Here is a 17,628-nt window from a genome sequence, read left to right as displayed (position 1 = left end):
ATAATATTTGGGGCGGGTGGCGATATTTTGTCAACGTCAGCGCCAGGGGGTCCCTCCCCTTCTGTGTTTCGGGCGCGCGTAACGACCTATTAGCAAATCCGCTGGCAACGTTTCTGTCTTGCGCATTCGCCACCGTTAACCAGATCGCACCTTGCCGCGTTTTTTGGGGCCGTTCCCCGCCGCCCATCCACGACAGCCCTGATTGTATCTTCTTGCTGCGAACTGCCGCTTCCGACGCACGATATTTTCGGCAGCCTGTCTTCGTACGGACTTTTACAACAAGTGCACGAGGTGCTGTAGTAGTAAACCTGGGTCGTTGTACGTTGTAAGTCCGCAGTCTAGTCCGTTTACGTGCTACATAGTCCTGTCAAAACAAACATTATTACATATTTTTCTTCATGGCTGGAGTAACAACCGCAAATTGAAATCTTTTCGTAGAAATAGTAAACAGCAGATCAGTTGCAAACTGGAAGGTTTATTACAACCCCTTTCCCATTGTTTCAACGTTTATAAAAACGTCTTCCTCAGAAGAAAATATAGGTAACTGGATTACAAGTTGTGGCAAAGGTACGATAAAAGCCGAAAGGCGTCAGTCAAATATAAAATTTCACGTCCATAATAAATTACAACAGGCACAACGGCAATGTACAGCAATGTACAGCTAGTGCACTAACTGAACATAGGTTAGGAAATACGGTATGACGACTACCGTGTTGAGCCTATTTTATCTTATTACGGAAGTGAAATTTTATATTTCAATGATGCTTCTCGGCTATGTTTTAACGTACCTCTGTCACAACATGTTACACAGCTGATTATATTTCCTTCCGAGGATTATGTTTTTATAAACATTGAAACCATGGTAAAGGGGCTTTAATAAACATTCTAATTTGCAAGTGAATGACTGTTTGCTTCTACTACAAAAAGAAAAAAAAACACTATTACTTTAACAATTCTCTGTCATTGTTAGAAACTGTTTCTTACTTTTGTAACAAGAGACGTGCAACGAAGTGAGGAGTAGTTTTGTAAGCCTTTCCCAGGAAATAACAGGAGCAGCTTCTAAGTGTTTCCTGAAATGTATAGTTAAAACAGCAAAAAAAAAAAAGCAAACAGTAAACTCAATAGTCGTTGAAGCGGTTCAAAATGGTTCAAATGGCTCTGAGCACTATGGGACTTAACATCTATGGTCATCAGTCCCCTAGAACTTAGAACTACTTAAACCTAACTAACCTAAGGACATCACACAACACCCAGTCATCACAAGGCAGAGAAAATCCCTGACCCCGCCGGGAATCGAACCCGGGCGCGGGAAGCGAACAACGCTACCCCACGACCACGAGCTGCGGACTCGAATTAAGGTACTACCTGTGCAAAGTATCGCAATGGATCGGCAGTCCCATTCTGCATCAACGTTTGTCGTGGTTGCAGAGTTTTCCGGTGGCATCCATGACAGTAAAAATGAACAGGAATTTTTATTCAAAGAACACAACCTTGCAACTAAAGTAGACAAGTTAATGTCAGAAGAACCGCGACATGTGTAGTAAGTCTCAATAATCATCGTTCGGATCTGAAAGTGTGGCAGCAATCACGTTTGCAGATTAAATAACGGGAATTGAGGTCCGCCTATTATACAAACAACTGTTGCGTGGTTCCTGAATTCACAGCCGCTTTCTTCCCCGATTCTTAGTTGGTGAAGAAACGATCAACGCTTACAAAACATTTCTTATAACAGCGTATAAACGATGTTCCAGCAGGAATGGTAAACATTCTGGGATATAACAAAGTTGTAAAAAACCGTCAAGCTTGCAGAGAAGTTTGTTTTTTGGAAAAAAACGACATTTTGTCAATGGAGTGAGTGATTGATTATTTTGTAAAAATTTTTTGTTTATTTATAGATGCAATCACATTCTTATGACTCTTTAAAGTCAGTACCGATATTAGACTGTATTTTATTTGCAGTGTTACATTTACACGATCATGATTTCGGCTTTAAAGTGACATTAATACAGTGCCTAAGATGGCATACTGTCGTATTTAAAATACACTATTAGACACATTGTCTGAGGGTCAATATTTCTGGTAAAAGCTTATTGCTTTGTTTTATCACTGAGTATACCATCTTGACTGCTGTTTCAATGTTATACAATGCCTAAGATGGCATACTGTCGTATTTAAAATACACAATTAGACACATTGTATAAAGTTCAATATTTATGGTAAAAGCCTATTGCTTTGTTTTATCACTGGGTATACCATCTTGATACAGTCATGACCGGTTTCGGCCACACAATGATCATCTTCATATTCTAAAGGCTGCATACACTGAACACAAGTTCATGCGAGAACCTGTGTTCAGTGTATGCCGTCTTTAGAATCTGACGATGGTCATTGTATGGCCGAAAGCGGTTATGACCGGGTCAAAAGAATGTGATTGCGTCTATAAATGAACAAAAAAATTTTGCACAGAAGTTTGTCTTTATTAGTTGATGACTAGTTTCGGGGCTTTTCAGTCCGTTTTCAAATCATCCACAAAGGTCATACAACATCAATTACATGTGAGCGCTGGGCACAAAGCGTGTGGTTGTCGCTGACACACACACACACACACACACACACACACACACACACACACAACACACACTATGCGGAAGCAAGTATGCAAGTAAATTCTGGTATATGAAAGAAACGATCATTTGAAGCAAACAGCTTCATGTGGACATATGCTTTATTCCGAAAGGTATTCACGACAGAAGAAAGGAAGGAAGATCAGGGTTTAATATCCCGTCGACACCGAGGTGAATAGAGACGGCGCGAGAGAGAACGCATTTAGAGTACGTTGTTATGTATTTTCTGTATTATTTAAAACATAGTATCGATTTAAATGTACGTATTTTTAACGCACTCTTGTCTAAGCGTTATCGTGCATGTCACATTACGACCGCAGCACATTTCACAAAACATGTTCCAACATCCCATCTTCAACTTCAATGCATTTGTGTGTGTTCTTGGGAGATCATATAAAGTTAGTTGCATCTGCAAAGATATTGGGTGCGTAGGTCACATAACTGTACGCAACTATCCCAAAAACAAATGTAGGCCTACATCAAAAGTGTTATGTCTCGGAAATCATTCGGAATAGGGCATAGGCCATACCGCCTTTTTTGTTGTGTTTCAAATGAGCGTCCCTGTCATGTCCATGAATATGGACCATTCCTCGTGGGATACATTGTATATTGTTGAGAAGTTCATAACATAGTCCTAACAAGGGTAACTCCCCATCGCACACCTCATCAGATTTAATGGTAAGATGGCGCAGCGTATAGCCTGCCAAAAACTAAACACAAGTATGAAAACAGGAAGAAGGTGCACTGATCTGTGTAAAAGAAAACAAAATAGAAACAGTGAACTGTCCAAGCTTAGCAAGTGCAATATCGAGAACAGCTGAAAAGCCGTGGCGCCGTAGTTAAGTGTTCACGATGTTGGACTGAAAACCGGACAAGCCGTGTTCAAATCTCCCTCATGCCATTTATTTCTATTTTTTCTCCACAACAATGTGAACTTTCTGTCTCCTACTGAGCACCAAGCACAAGATGACTATTCTTAGTGTAGTCTTTGCAGTTGTCATATTGCCGGCCACTGTGACCGAGCGGTTTTAGGCGCTTCAGTCCGGAACCGCGCTGCTGCTACGGTCGCAGGTTCGAATCCTTCTGCGGGCATGGATATGTGTGATGTCCTTAGGTTAGTTAGGTTTAAGAAGTTCTAAGTCTAGGGGACTGATGACCTCAGATGTTGAGTCCCATAGTGCTTAGAGCCATTAGCATATTAGTTGTCATATTTCACATTGGTTACAAAATATGAGCCATGCGGTAAAAATGCGTTACCGTTGGAAGTAAATGCGATAAATAGTGATAGTAGGCGAGATACCACATAAGCGTCTCCCAGAAATGAAAACAACGAATAAACAGGTATGAACTATGCTACGACAGAGGAATTCAAGACTCAAAACTGCCAAAACGGAATGCAACGTCTAAAACATTTGTTTTGACAGGGCACAGAGAAACTGTGTGATTGTGAAACTGTTACGTTCATTTATTGCAGCTTATGTGAAAAACTATTATGTTTTCATCATTTCCTTGGGAATGATCACATTCACATTCATACGAACGCCTGAATCGGGCAAGAAGGCATATCTCACTCACTCATCAGGCGTACAAATTAGGTGCGTCGATAAGAGACTCATATCATATGACACACGTAGTGTCACAAATGGCGTGTATGACACATCAGATGTGTTTTCCGATGAAGGATTCGGTGGATTTGTTACCTTATCATCAAACGTTTGTGCAGAATCAGCTGACATTATAGGTCCCTACATCTCGCTGTTGCAAACGGATGTTACACCAGACACAAACACAAATTTGAATACAGCGAACAGCAAATTTGGCAGTTCAACACCGATATCTCTTACCCACGACGCCGTTACTGTTTCACGCTGCTCTATATTGCATTTCTTGTTCTTGACTGTTCGCTGTTTCTATTTTGCTTTTTTCTCACATTTCAGTTCACCTTCTTCCCCGTCTTCATGCTTGATCTATGTTCAATTTTTGAGTTTTTGACGGGCTGTCCACAGAGTTCTCTTACCACTAAATCTGAGGGGAGGGGTGAGGGGGAGTTTCCCCTGTAAGAAGCCGTATGCGGATAGCAAAAATACAAAAATCAGTGAAGATTTTGAAACATTTACTGCTGGGGAAGAGAGTTGCGGTATCTCTATCCGCCCAGCCGGCCATCAGGGTGTCGCTGCCGTTAATTTCTCCTTGTTGTGGTATGCTTTCTTTGTGTATGTCGTGGATATCTTTAACACCTCCATAGTTAGGTAATATGGTAAGCTCTTGAAGTTTCATATTTACTTCTCAACTCTGTTTGAAGAACTATGGATAAAATTAATTTATCGTTTGGTTCGTCTTAGCATCCAGGTGGATCACATTTGTGTGCTAGGCTATTTCATTTCTCTACAAAACAAATAGCACTATGCTCATTAATAGCTGCAATTGATTAATAAGAGCGAAGTGCCACTGATATTAAATTATAAAGGAGAAGAAGAACATGCAAGAATTAGGAAGCCACGAGACAAAGCTGTGCTCTTTTCTCCTGTTAAATTCCTTGCCTACACTCAAAAAACCATGTCCCAAGTTCGCAAAACAGCTAAGGTTCTGATGAAACTTAATGGACATAAGATACGTGTTCTGCAACATGCGGGTAATATCAGAGTGGCCACAGAGACGGAAGAAGATCTAGGGAAGTTCCTCAGCACAATGGAAAAGAGTTTCTGTAATTAATATGACGTTCCGGTGACTAAAAGGAAGCCGGCCAGTGTGGCCGAGCGGTTCCAGGCGGTACAGTCTGGAACCGCGCGACCGCTACGGTCGCAGGTTCGAATCCTGCCTCGGGCATGGAAGTGTGTGATGTACTTAGGTTAGTTAGGTTTAAGTTGTTCTGAGTTCTAGAGGACTGATGACCTCAGAAGTTAAGCCCCATAGTGCTCAGAGCCATTTGACTAAAAGGAACATAAATGTGGCGGTATGCGCCTCTGAAGGAGAGAATTAACTTCTAAGAATGGTAACCAGGAGGGGTGATTTAGTGGGCATAGAAAAATTTAACTGCAAGAGCGTTGGCTTCCGCGGCCAGAATCAGTTAACGTTAAAATTCCCTCTGTATGGTATCACGCCATTTTGTACAATAGCTGCAACTGAATAAAAACATCGGTTTTACTCAATGACCGTTACTTTAAAACATGAAGCGGTACCGAAAACGAATCTACATCTACATCTGCATCATACCCCGCAAGCCACCTAATGGTGTGTGGCGGAGGGTACTTTTTGTACTACTAACTGAGCCTCCAACCTGTTCCACTCGCGAATCATACATGGAAAGAATGACTGTCGGTAAGCCTATGTATTGGCTCTAATTTCTCGAATTTTCTCCCCATGGTCATTACGCGAGAAGTATCCTGGGGAAAGTAATATATTGTCCGACTCTTTCCGGAAAGTGCTCTCTCGAAATTTCAGTAGTAAATCTCTCCTTGATGCACAACGCCTGTCTTGTAACGTCTGCCAGTAGAGTTTGCTGAGCATCTCCGTAATGCTCTGGTGCCGACTAAATGATCAAGTGACGAAACGTGCCGCTCTTCGTGGTATCTTCTCTACCTCTTCTATCAATCCTATCTGTCGGGGATCCCAGACAGATCAACAATACTCAAAAATTGGTCGAACAATCGCCTTATAAGGGACATCCTTCGAGTATGAAGTACAAATCCTGAAAGAGAATTTACGTATTTGGAAAGAAATATCTCAAGAGGTAGTCGAAAATTGGGAGCAGAATATAAAAAATGGCTCCGAGTACTATGGGACTTAACATCTGAGGTCATCAGTCCCCTAGAACTTAGAACCACTTAAACCTAACTAACCTAAGGACATCTCATACATTCATGCCCGAGGCGGGATTCGAACCTGCGATCGTAGCGATCGCGCGGTTCCAGGCTGAAACGCCTAGAACCACTCGGTCATAACCGCCGGCCGAGAGCAGAATACCGCAGGCCAAAACTACATTTAATAAAAGAATGAACGTAACACGCCGTCAAAAGCATGAGTTTGGAAACAATGAAACGAGTCATGGAAGTATCTCACTGTACTGTGTCCCTAAACGGATGTGTTACTTCAACAATAGGAAAACAAAGCAGGAGACAACTAAAAGAATTGGAGGTTGGTTACTGCAGAACGTTGTTGAAAATCAGCTAGAGAGGTAGAGTTACCGATGAAAAAGAAGGAAAGTGCCGCAGTTCTGACCACTGTTGGGTCAATCGTTCCCGACCAACCGCCGTGTCACCCACAACCAATTGCTTCACCGCACTGCCCGCCGCTGTCAGTTTGGCGGACCTGGTATCACTACGAATCGGTCAGCTACCTCTACGGTTGGCAATATCGAGGCGGAGTGCACTCTTTTCCGGTCCTCTCACCAACGAAAAAGCCATGACGGGACCGGAAATCGAACTGGGGCCCCCGAATCGTGTCAGCTGCGCTGACTAGTCAACTGCAAAGGCGGGCAGAGACACCAATGATGAGTTACTCAAAAATATCTCTGTAACAAACATCTAAACAAGAAGAGTTTGTCTCTTCGGGCAAATTTTGAGACGTAACATCGTGATTAACGCAGTAGCGGAAAGCTGTTCAAGCACATGTAGCAGAATGCGACTGATGTGGGGCGTGCTATATAATGTGCACAAATGAAGAGGAAGGCCGACAAAGGAGTAAATTAGAGTAGCTCTCCAGCAGACCAGTGTCATGTTTGAACACGAGAGAGAGAACGAGAGAGGGAGAGAGGGAGAGAAAGAGAGAGAGAGAGAGAGAGAGAGAGAGACTTATCTGATCAGCGCCGAGGCTGCAAAAACTTCATTTACGGGTTTTCCGTAATCCAGAATCGATTCGTATATTGCGACAATGGGAGGTAAATAATTAGGAAACCTGGTTACTTGTGCAACGCAATTTTGCGAGCGCCGGCACTGCCGCTATAATCGGCTTTGCTGCTCCATTTCTTATTTGAGTAATCCTAAATTGAGGAGGATGCTACGACTGTCAACAACAGCTGCTGCTGTCGTGTGGCGCAGGCGGCGGATAAGCCGAGATTTCGTGGCCACGTGCGTCTGGTGGCCCAGGGCTCTCTGCCCACGCCTCGCTTTTTCCTCTGCGAATCACTGTGAAGTGCACGGCAGAGAGTTCCTTCTGCTGCACCGTACGTTACCGTTTCTTCCTGTCCCTTTCGCGGATATAGCATGGGAACAATGATCGTGCGCCTATGTCTGAGTTGTTATGTGCTTATTTTACTGCACGATCTTTAAGATATCGCTATGCATGCGTCAGCATGCTTACCTCACGGGTTCCAAAACATAGCACATAAAACTGGGAGTTTACGCTGCGCATACCGTAAAATGTTGGTGATAAAAACGTAAGGACGAGAGTTTTGGATAGCCCCTGGGGTAGGGACCATTTGTATGCCCAACAGAAGATCGTCATTATCCTACAGTACAGAGTCAAAGTACGAATACACACATTTCCTACCGCTTAGGCAAATGTAGTGCAAGAATTCAAATACCTAGGGGTACTTTTCACTGAGAACTCGTCATGTGAAGCAGAAATCAATGCCAGAATACAAGCAGGAAACCGATCTTACCATAGCCTAACACAACTGCTTCGGTCCAGATATCTCTCCAGACAGTTCAAGATTCGACAGCACAAAACTCTGACCCTGCCTGTTGTTCTATCTGGCTGTGAGACATGGAATATCCGGAAACAGGACTTCCATAAGCTCCTTGTTTTTGAGAGAAAAGTGCTTCGGAAGATCTTCGGTCCGGTTCTGGATGCAGATACAGGGGATACCAGCAGCCCACCACAGCAGGAACTGTCAAAGCCAAAATGCAGTGGGATCGGCCATGTGGCCCGGATGGAGGATCACAGATGGTCTCGGAAGCTCCTGGATTTCATACCTACAGGTAAGAGACCGCCAGGGAGACCCAAGAAGCGTTGGAGGGATGGATTCCATGAAGATTTAAACCAAGTGTCAATAGATGTGAACGGGTGGCGGATAGTAGCAATGGACAGAATACAGTGGAGGAGGAAACTTCTAGATGCGTGCGGTCCACTGAGCCTGATCACGTAGTAGTAGTAGTAGTAGTTAGGCAAATGGAGCAAATCAGTTGGTTCTTTTTGCATGTGATGTGGACTACGATGGGCTTGATGGGACTTATGGAGACACCAGTAGTTCATGGGCGGTATCTCAGGGATCCCAAAAGAACGGTTTTTTAAAATATTTTCGCCGTCACCAGCGGACCAAACCCCAGCCGAGGATTGCAAGGCGTCTATGCTCAGCAAACGGCTGAAATATTCGCGATATATTCCTAATATCACGATGTCGAACAACCTTGAAAGCGATTTTTATATCTTTATTCATTTCCTAGATACAGAGGTTCAGAATTACCCTACTTCTAGACATAAAGTCCGGTATGAGGCGAAATCTAAATAATAAATAACCGCAGCAAATTGCTCAAACTTTAACAGTATATTCTCTAGGCATTCATCCAGAAGAACCGACCGATGTGGCCGAGTGGTTCTAGGCTCTTCAGTCCGGAGCTGCGAGACTGCTACGGTCGCAGGTTCGAATCCTGCCTCGGGCATGGATGTTTGTGATGTCCTTAGGTTAGTTAGGTTTAAGTAGTTCTAAGTCTAGGAGACTGATGACCTCAGATGTTAAGTCTCAGAGTGCTCAGAACCATTTGAACCATTTTATCCAGAAGAGCTATATCCTCGGTTTCAAAAATCTTTATCCTTCATCGAGAAACACCAAAAAACTTGTTTTTGGGCAACAAAATCCAGCCGCGGACTGCGAGACGGCAATGTTTATCGAATGTACGTAATTTTTACGCTGCTGGTAAGATCCCGAACTCGAGTGGCCTTGACGATTTTCTCAATATCTTTATCCGTTCCCGAGATATTCTAATTGTAAACGTAAAATACGCAAGTAAAATGCGGAGCGAGGCGGAAACGTAGTTCATAATGTGACGCAGCAAGGAGAAATTTGCTGTAAAATGTCTCCTTCTTCTTCTGGGAATACCATGTCGTAGTAGTGACGGACAAACAAAAATTTTTTTGCACGTAAAATCGCGTCTGAGGTGTAAAATGAGTTCTGCTATATTTCACTTACAGGTAAGTTAACTATCTCAATTTTACTGAGCATTATATTTCTTTTCATATGAGCTACATTCCCTGCTGCAGCAGGGAAAGGGATAGAACCATCACAAAAAATGAGAACATGTTCCTAAAAATGATAAATACTGGAAGACAGTAGACAGTAATTGTGTTATAGAAAGAGCGAAGACGACAACAGCAGTGTGGCAGAACGAGAGGAAAACAATGACAGTGGAACGTAGTGGACAGTGACAGAACACTGGTAGGAAAACAATGAAGGAGAGGGACGGAATAAAGATAAGGAGGAAGTGGAAATAGGTGAGAGCCAGTAACAATGATAGACAAAGTATATGATAATGACGACGAGGAAGAGAGAGACAGTGACAGTGAGAAGAGCTAGCAGCAGTGGGAAGGAAGGAATGAGATATCAGCAGTAAGAAGAGGAAGAGGGAGAGAGTGACACTGAGAGAAGACTGTAGCAGACAAAGTATATGATAATGACGACGAGGAAGAGAGCGACAGTGACAGTGAGAAGAGCTAGCAGCAGTGGGAAGGAAGGAATGAGATATCAGCAGTAAGAAGAGGAAGAGGGAGAGAGTGAGAGAGACTGTAGCAGTAGGACAGAACTAAGGGGTTGTGGCTGTGACAGAGGACACAATGATAGAGAGACACAAAGATAGAATGACAATGGGTTGGACCGAATGAGAGTGAGAAAGGGCGACTGGGAATGGATGTGTATGAGCAACTTACAGCGATGGACAGGTGGGTGGGAGTGAGTTAGTTAGGGGAGCTTGTGGGAGTCCTAGGTGATATGCATGCTAAAAAAAAGCGTGAATATGATTGCATGCCAAAATTTTTGGGAAAATTTTAAAGGTGCCGAGGAAGATAGAGGAGGATAGAATGAGGTAGCTGGTACCCCACTTTTCAGTCAGTGTCGTTTTAATTAACAGGAATGTATTCTCATTTTTTGTTTTGTGTTGTTGTTGTTGTGGTCTTCAATCCAGAGACTGGTTTGATACAATTGCCCATGCTACTCTATGCTGTGCAAGCCTCTTCATCTCCGAATAACTGCTGCAATCTACATCCTTTTGAATCTGCTTAGTTTATTCATCTCTTGGTCTACATAGACTACTTTTACCCTCCACACTTCCCTTCAATACTAAATTGGTGTCCCTTGATGCTTCAGATCGTATCCTACCAACCGTTCTCCTCCTCTGCTCAACTTGTACCACCAATTCCTCTTCTCCCCAGTTCTATTTAGTACCTCTTCGTTAGACCTCTTTATTAGTTGCCTGATCTACCCATCTAATATTCAGCATTCTTCTGTAGCACTACATTTCAAACGCTTCTATTCTCTTCTTGTCTACACTGTTTATCGTCCATGTTTCATTTCCATACATGGTTACACTCCATACAAATACTTTCAGGAAAGCCGCACGGGATAAGCCGAGCGGTGTAAGGCGCTGCAGTCAAGGACTGTGCGGCTGGTCGCGGCAGAGGTTCCAGTGCTCCCTCGGGCATGGGTGTGTGTGTGTGTGTGTGTGTGTGTTTGTCCTTAGTATAATTTAGGTTAAGTAGTGTGTAAGCTTAGGGACTGATGACCTTAGCAGTTAAGTCCCATAAGATTTCACACACATTTGAATATTTTTATTTCAGGAAAGACTTCCTGACACTTCAATCTATGCCCCATGTTAACAAATTTCTCTTCTTCAGAGACGCTTTCCTTGCCATAGCCAGTCTACACATTATATCCTTTATACGTCGACCATAATCAGTTATTTTGCTCCCCAAATAGCAAAACTCATTTAATACTTCAAGTGTCCCATTTCGTAATCTAATTCTCTCACCATCACCTGATTTAATTCGACTACATTTTATTATCCTCGTTTTGCTTTTGCTGATGTTCATCTTATAACCTCCTTTCGAAACACTATCAGTTCCGTTCAGCTGCTCTTCCAGGTCCTTTGCTGTCTCTGACAGAATTACAATGTTGTCGGCAAACCTCAAAGTTTTTATTTCTTCTCCATTGATTTTAACTCCTACTCCAAATGTTTCTTTTGTTTCGTTTACTGCTTGTTCAATATACGTATTGAATAACATCCGGGATAGGCTGAAACCCTATGTCACTCCCTTCTCAATCATTGCTTCCCTTTCGTGCCCCTCGAGTCCTATAACGGCCACCTGGTTTCTGTACAAATTGTAAATAGTCTTTCGCTCCCTGTATTTTACCTGCCACCTTCAGAATTTGAACGAGGGTATTCCAGTCAACAATGTCAAAAGCTTTTTGTAAGTCTACAAATACTAGAAACGTAGGCTTGCCGTTCCTTAGTCTCTCTTCTAAGATAAGTCTTAGGGTCAGTATTGCCTCGCGTTTTCCAACATTTTTACGGAATCCAAACTGATCTTTCCCGAGGTCAGCTTCTACCAGTTTTTCCATTCGTTTGTAAAGAAATCGCGGTTAGTATTTTGCAACCACGACTTATTAAACTAATAGTTCGTTAATTTTCACACCTGTCAACACCTTCTTTCTGTGGGCTTGGAATTACGTACTATATTCTTCTCGAAGTCTGAAGATATTTCGCCTGTCTCATACGTCTTGCTCACCAGACAGAAGAGTTTTGTCATGGCTGGCTCTCCCAAGGCTATCAGGAATATTATCTACTCCCGGGGCCTTGTTTCGACTTAGGTCTTTTCGTGATCTGTCAAATTCTTCACGTAGTACCAAATCTCCCACTTTATCTTCATCTGAGTCCTCTACCATTTCCATAATATTGCCGTCAAGTATGTCGCCCTTGTATAGACTCTCTATATCCTCCTTCCATCTTTGTGCTTTCCCTTCCTTGCTTAGGACTGGTTTTCCATCTGAGCTCTTGATATTGATACAGGTGGTTCTGTTTTCTCCAAAGGTATCTTTCAGTTTTCTGTAGGCAGTATCTATCTTACCCCTAGGAATATATGCTTCTACATCCTTATATTTGTCCTCTAGCCATCCCTACTTGGCCAATTTGCACTTCCTTTCGATCTCATTTTGGAGAAGTTTGTATTCGTTTTCGTCTGCTTCATCTATTGCATTTTTATATTTTCTTCTTTCATCAATTAAATTCAATATCTCTTCTGGTACCCAAGGATTTCTACTTGCCCTCGTCTTTTTACCCACTTGATCCTCTGCTGCATTCGCTATTTCATCGCTCAAAGCTACCCATTCTTCTTCTACTGTATTTCTTTCACAGTTCCCTTATGCTCTCTCCGAAACTCTCTACAACCTCTGCCTCTTTCAGTTTATCCAGGTTCCATCTCCTTAAATTCCTACCTTTTTGCAGCTTCTTCAGTGCTAATCAAGAGTTTATTCCCAATAAATTGTGGTCAGAGTCCACAACTGCACCTGGAAATTTGTTACAATTTAAAATCTGTTTCCTAAATCTCTGTCTAACCATTATATCATCAATCTGAAACCTTCCAGAGTCTCCAAGCCTCTTCCACGTATACAGCCTTCTTTCATGATTCTTGCACCAAGTGTTAGCTATGGTTAAGTTATCCTATGTGAGAATTCTACCAGGCGGCTTCCTTTTTCATTCCTTACCCCCATTCCATATTCAACTACTACTTTTCCTTCTCTTCCTTTCCTTACAGTCGAATTCCAGTTCCCCATGACTATTAAATTTCTGTCTCTCTTAACTATCTGAATAACTTTCCTTATCGGATCATACACTTCCTCAGTCTCTTCATCATCTGTGGAGTTACTTGGCATATAAACTTGTACTATTGTCGTAGGCGTGGGCTTCACGTCTATCTTGGCTACAATAATGCGTTCACTGTGCTGTTCGTAGTAGCTTATCTTCATTCCTGTTGTTTTTTTTATTCATTATTAAACCTACTCTCGCATTACCGTTATTTTGTATTTATAACCCTGTAGTCACCTGACCAGATATTTTGTTCCTCCTGCCACCGAATTTCGCTAATTCCCACTATATCTAACTTTAATCTATCCATTTTCCTTTTTAAATTTTCTAACCTACCTGTCTGACATTCCACGCTCCGATCCGAAGAACGCCAGTTTTCTTTCTCCTGATAACGACGTTCTCCTGAGTAGTCCCCGCCCGGAAATCCAAATGGGCGTCTATTTTACCTCCGGGATATTTTACCTAAGAGGACGCGATCATCTTTTACCCATACAGTAAAGTTGCACGCCCTCGCGAAAAATTACGGCTGTAGTTTCCTCTTGCTTTCAGCAGTTCGCAGTACCAGCACAGAAAGGCCGTTTTGGTTGATGTTACAAGGCCAGATCAGTCAATCATCCAGACCGTTGCCCTTGCAACTACTGCAAGGGTTGCTGCACCTCTTCAGGGACCACACGTTTGTCTGGACTCTCAACAGATGCCCCTCTATTGTGGTTGCTCCTACGGTACGGCTATCTGAATAGCTGAGGCACGCAAGCCTCGCCACCAACGGCAAGGTCCATAGTTCATGAGGGGTTTTTGTTTTGTACAAAACAAAATCTTGTATCCATATAGACAGATTATCATTACTCATGGCGATATATTAAAGCATGTTCCATCTTCTTGTCACAGAGCCAGCAGCTAGTCATACGCTAGAAATAGATATGTAACTTTCGGCAAACAAGCTGAAGATGAACCTGAAAAGATTCGAAAACCGGTTCGTGGAATAATAAATAACTGGTCAAAAAAGTGACTGGTTGCAGTTTTCTGTGTGTACAGCTTTGACAGCTGTGAGGGGAGATAGAGTGGCAGACAAGATTCTTAATTAACAGATGAATTTACGCACATTGCTTACTTTAATACTCACGATGACGTTCTCCAGTAAATGTACAACGCCTGACATCAGTTCCGGTGACTTGGATGTTTTAGTCCCGTTAGCTGGCGGTAAATTATGGTGCCCGCAGTAGACTGCAGCCCACGACACGCATAAACGCTGCTGGTACACGTCACTCGTCACGCAACCTGCTGTGATAGGTGGCGCGCCCTAGTGACCACTCTATTTCCCTCAAACAACTATCATGCAAAGCCTTTACTAAAATGAGTAATATCGTTTGCTAAACGCTATAGTTGCTTTTATAACCGAAGTCCTGCTCCAAATTTTGTCTTACAGTAGGAGTCCGCATTATTTTTTATTCATTAAATGAAGGTACGGTCTTAAAGTTGTTTTAAAGAAGGCAGAACCAGATCCTACTAAATACATTTGAGAATTTCGCCCTGTTTTGCGAAGTGTACAGACAAGAAGGAAAATGTTGCATGTATTGTTCAGGCGTAATGACAAGCGACGGTACGAAGGTCAAGAACTATACAGCAGAGAGGACTGTGAGACGACGTCAGCCAATAGTACGCTGACTATGACGTCACCACGACGGGAGCGGCCTCTACCATAGACTTACTAAATAAAAACTAGACCGCCCATTGGCGCTAGTGTCGCGTCCTCACATTGAACGTGATAGCAGCCGCCATTTGCAGGGAAACAGTGCGTAAACATGGTTCGTTCGTGTGCTGCTTTTAATTGTCACAGTAAGAATGGAAGCAAAGACGAAGACGGAAACAATGTTACATTCCACAGGTCAGTCATTTCTGGTTGTTTGTTACTTTCTATTACTTGTATATAGTATTTTCATGGAGGAATAATACATCATGAGTGTTTGCTTTGGTTGAGGTTTCCCCTTAGAAATGATTTTCTAAATCGGAAATGGATTGTTGTTACTCGGAGAGAAAAATTAGAACCGACAGCAAATCATTTACTGTGCTCTCTTCATTTTGAAGAGAATTGTTACATGCGAAATTATGTAAATAGACGTCAACTGAAAAACGATGCTATACCGACAGTATTGCTATTTCCAACTCATTTGAAAAAGGTATAGTGTTTGCAAAGCCAATTAATGCAAATGCTAAATGTAGGTGACAGCAGATTTTTCTATAGCGTAACCTGATGTCTATATTTACACCTTATACTGTGTCTATTAAACTTTCTGCTACAAAAATTGGAAGTTACATAGAGAAAAAATTGCAGTGTTAGATTACAGACAAAGGTACTTAGTTGCATGTCAAATACTTATTTTATATTTGTATATAAAGTACTAAAAATTCTAACAGGGTTAATATACTAAGTTGAATTGAATGAAGAACTAGGCACATGATAGGTTCAAATGGCTCTGAGAACTATGCGACTCAACATCTGTGGTCATCAGTCGCCTAGAACTTAGAACTAATTAAACCTAAGTAACCTAAGGACACCACACACATTCATGCCCGAGGCAGGATTCGAACCTGCGACCGTAGCAGTCGCGCGGTTCCTGACTGAGCGCCTAAAACCGCGAGACCACCGCGGCCGGCGCGTGATAGGTTCAAATCGTTCAAATGGCTCTGAGCACTATGGGGCTCAACTGCTGTGGTCATTAGTCCCCTAGAACTTAGAACTACTTAAACCTAACTAACATAAGGACATCACACACATCCATGCCCGAGGCAGGATTCGAACCTGCGACCGTAGCAGTCGCACGGTTCCGGACTGCGCGCCTAGAACCGCGAGACCACAGCGGCCGGCTGCGTGATAGGTACTTAGATTTTTAATCAAATATATATTACGTATGAATCTGAGGTAGGTCGAATAATTGCGTTTAGATACTTAACATGTGTTCTCAGGCGCCTAGAACCGCGAGACCACAGCGGCCGGCTGCGTGATAGGTACTTAGATTTTTAATCAAATATATATTACGTATGAATCTGAGGTAGGTCGAATAATTGCGTTTAGATACTTAACATGTGTTCTCAGGCGGTGTTTACACTTCGTAAATGGTCAGATATTTGATCAGATGTTGCAAACTCAACCACTTTCAGACGTGCTATCAGTGTTAAAAACTAATGTGCGAATGAAATTCCTACGGTATTTAAAGTCATATGGGTTATTACAATTAATCATACCAAAATTCTAGTGTAGACAACACTGTGCTGAACAAAAGTAAGTGTGCAAAATGTACACAGTAGTCGGCAAAAAGCAAACAGGACCTGACAGGAAAATTATGTGAAATAAATAATAATCATGCTGTCTGCTACTTTCAAAGTTTCATGTAATTATCTAATACAAATAGCTCGATGTAAACTCGCTCCACCTTGTCACGAAAGAGCCTTACATTCTTAAATTTTGCGTCTCTATGCAGACAAATTTCGGAAATTAGGAAACTTCATTCATTTAAGTATACTTTTAAAATAGACTCGAATACTCAGTATTTTTTTAGACAAACATGTGTTTAATTTGTGCTTCAATTTGCTCTTGTTGTGTCTCATATACTTCAAATCACAGACCCAGTACTAGAATTCATCCCTGCAAATGGCGGCGATCAGCTGCTTCAATTGGGGGACAGTTGTCTCGCTTCTCCGCTACGGCGTGGTAGGGGCTTGGCCTCAACACGAAGAGAATGAAAGCAACGCGCCGCGCGGACTGTGCCGTACTATCAGAGAGGACTAGAAGACTGGACGTGACTTGTGATCCATATTAATGGTTTGCATGGAGAGTGTATATATCAAAGGACAATGACTATTCGCATGTCGCCAGTTGCTTGTGACACGTCATTGTAGAAATGAAAGTATTGTCAATACAGTTACTGTAATGAACTCCGTTAATATGATTTGCTTGTGTGTTGTCAAGCTATCCAAAGACAGCTTCCTAGGCACCCTACAAGAGACGAGTGGGCAGGATCCCACATGTACAATTTTCTGTAGTCTCTTTCCAACATCTACAGCGGACACACTGTTTCCCCGTACTACTATCGTGCAACGCCATTATAAATAATATTGTATGCTAAAAGCTATAGCTGCTTTTCACACTAAATCCCTTCTCCCATTTTTATCTTATATTAAAAGGCCTCACTATTTTCATTTTTTAATTTTATTTA

Source organism: Schistocerca gregaria, chromosome X, assembly GCF_023897955.1.
Source record: "Schistocerca gregaria isolate iqSchGreg1 chromosome X, iqSchGreg1.2, whole genome shotgun sequence".
NCBI classification, from domain to species: domain Eukaryota; kingdom Metazoa; phylum Arthropoda; class Insecta; order Orthoptera; family Acrididae; genus Schistocerca; species Schistocerca gregaria.
This window is presented reverse-complemented; position numbering follows the sequence as displayed.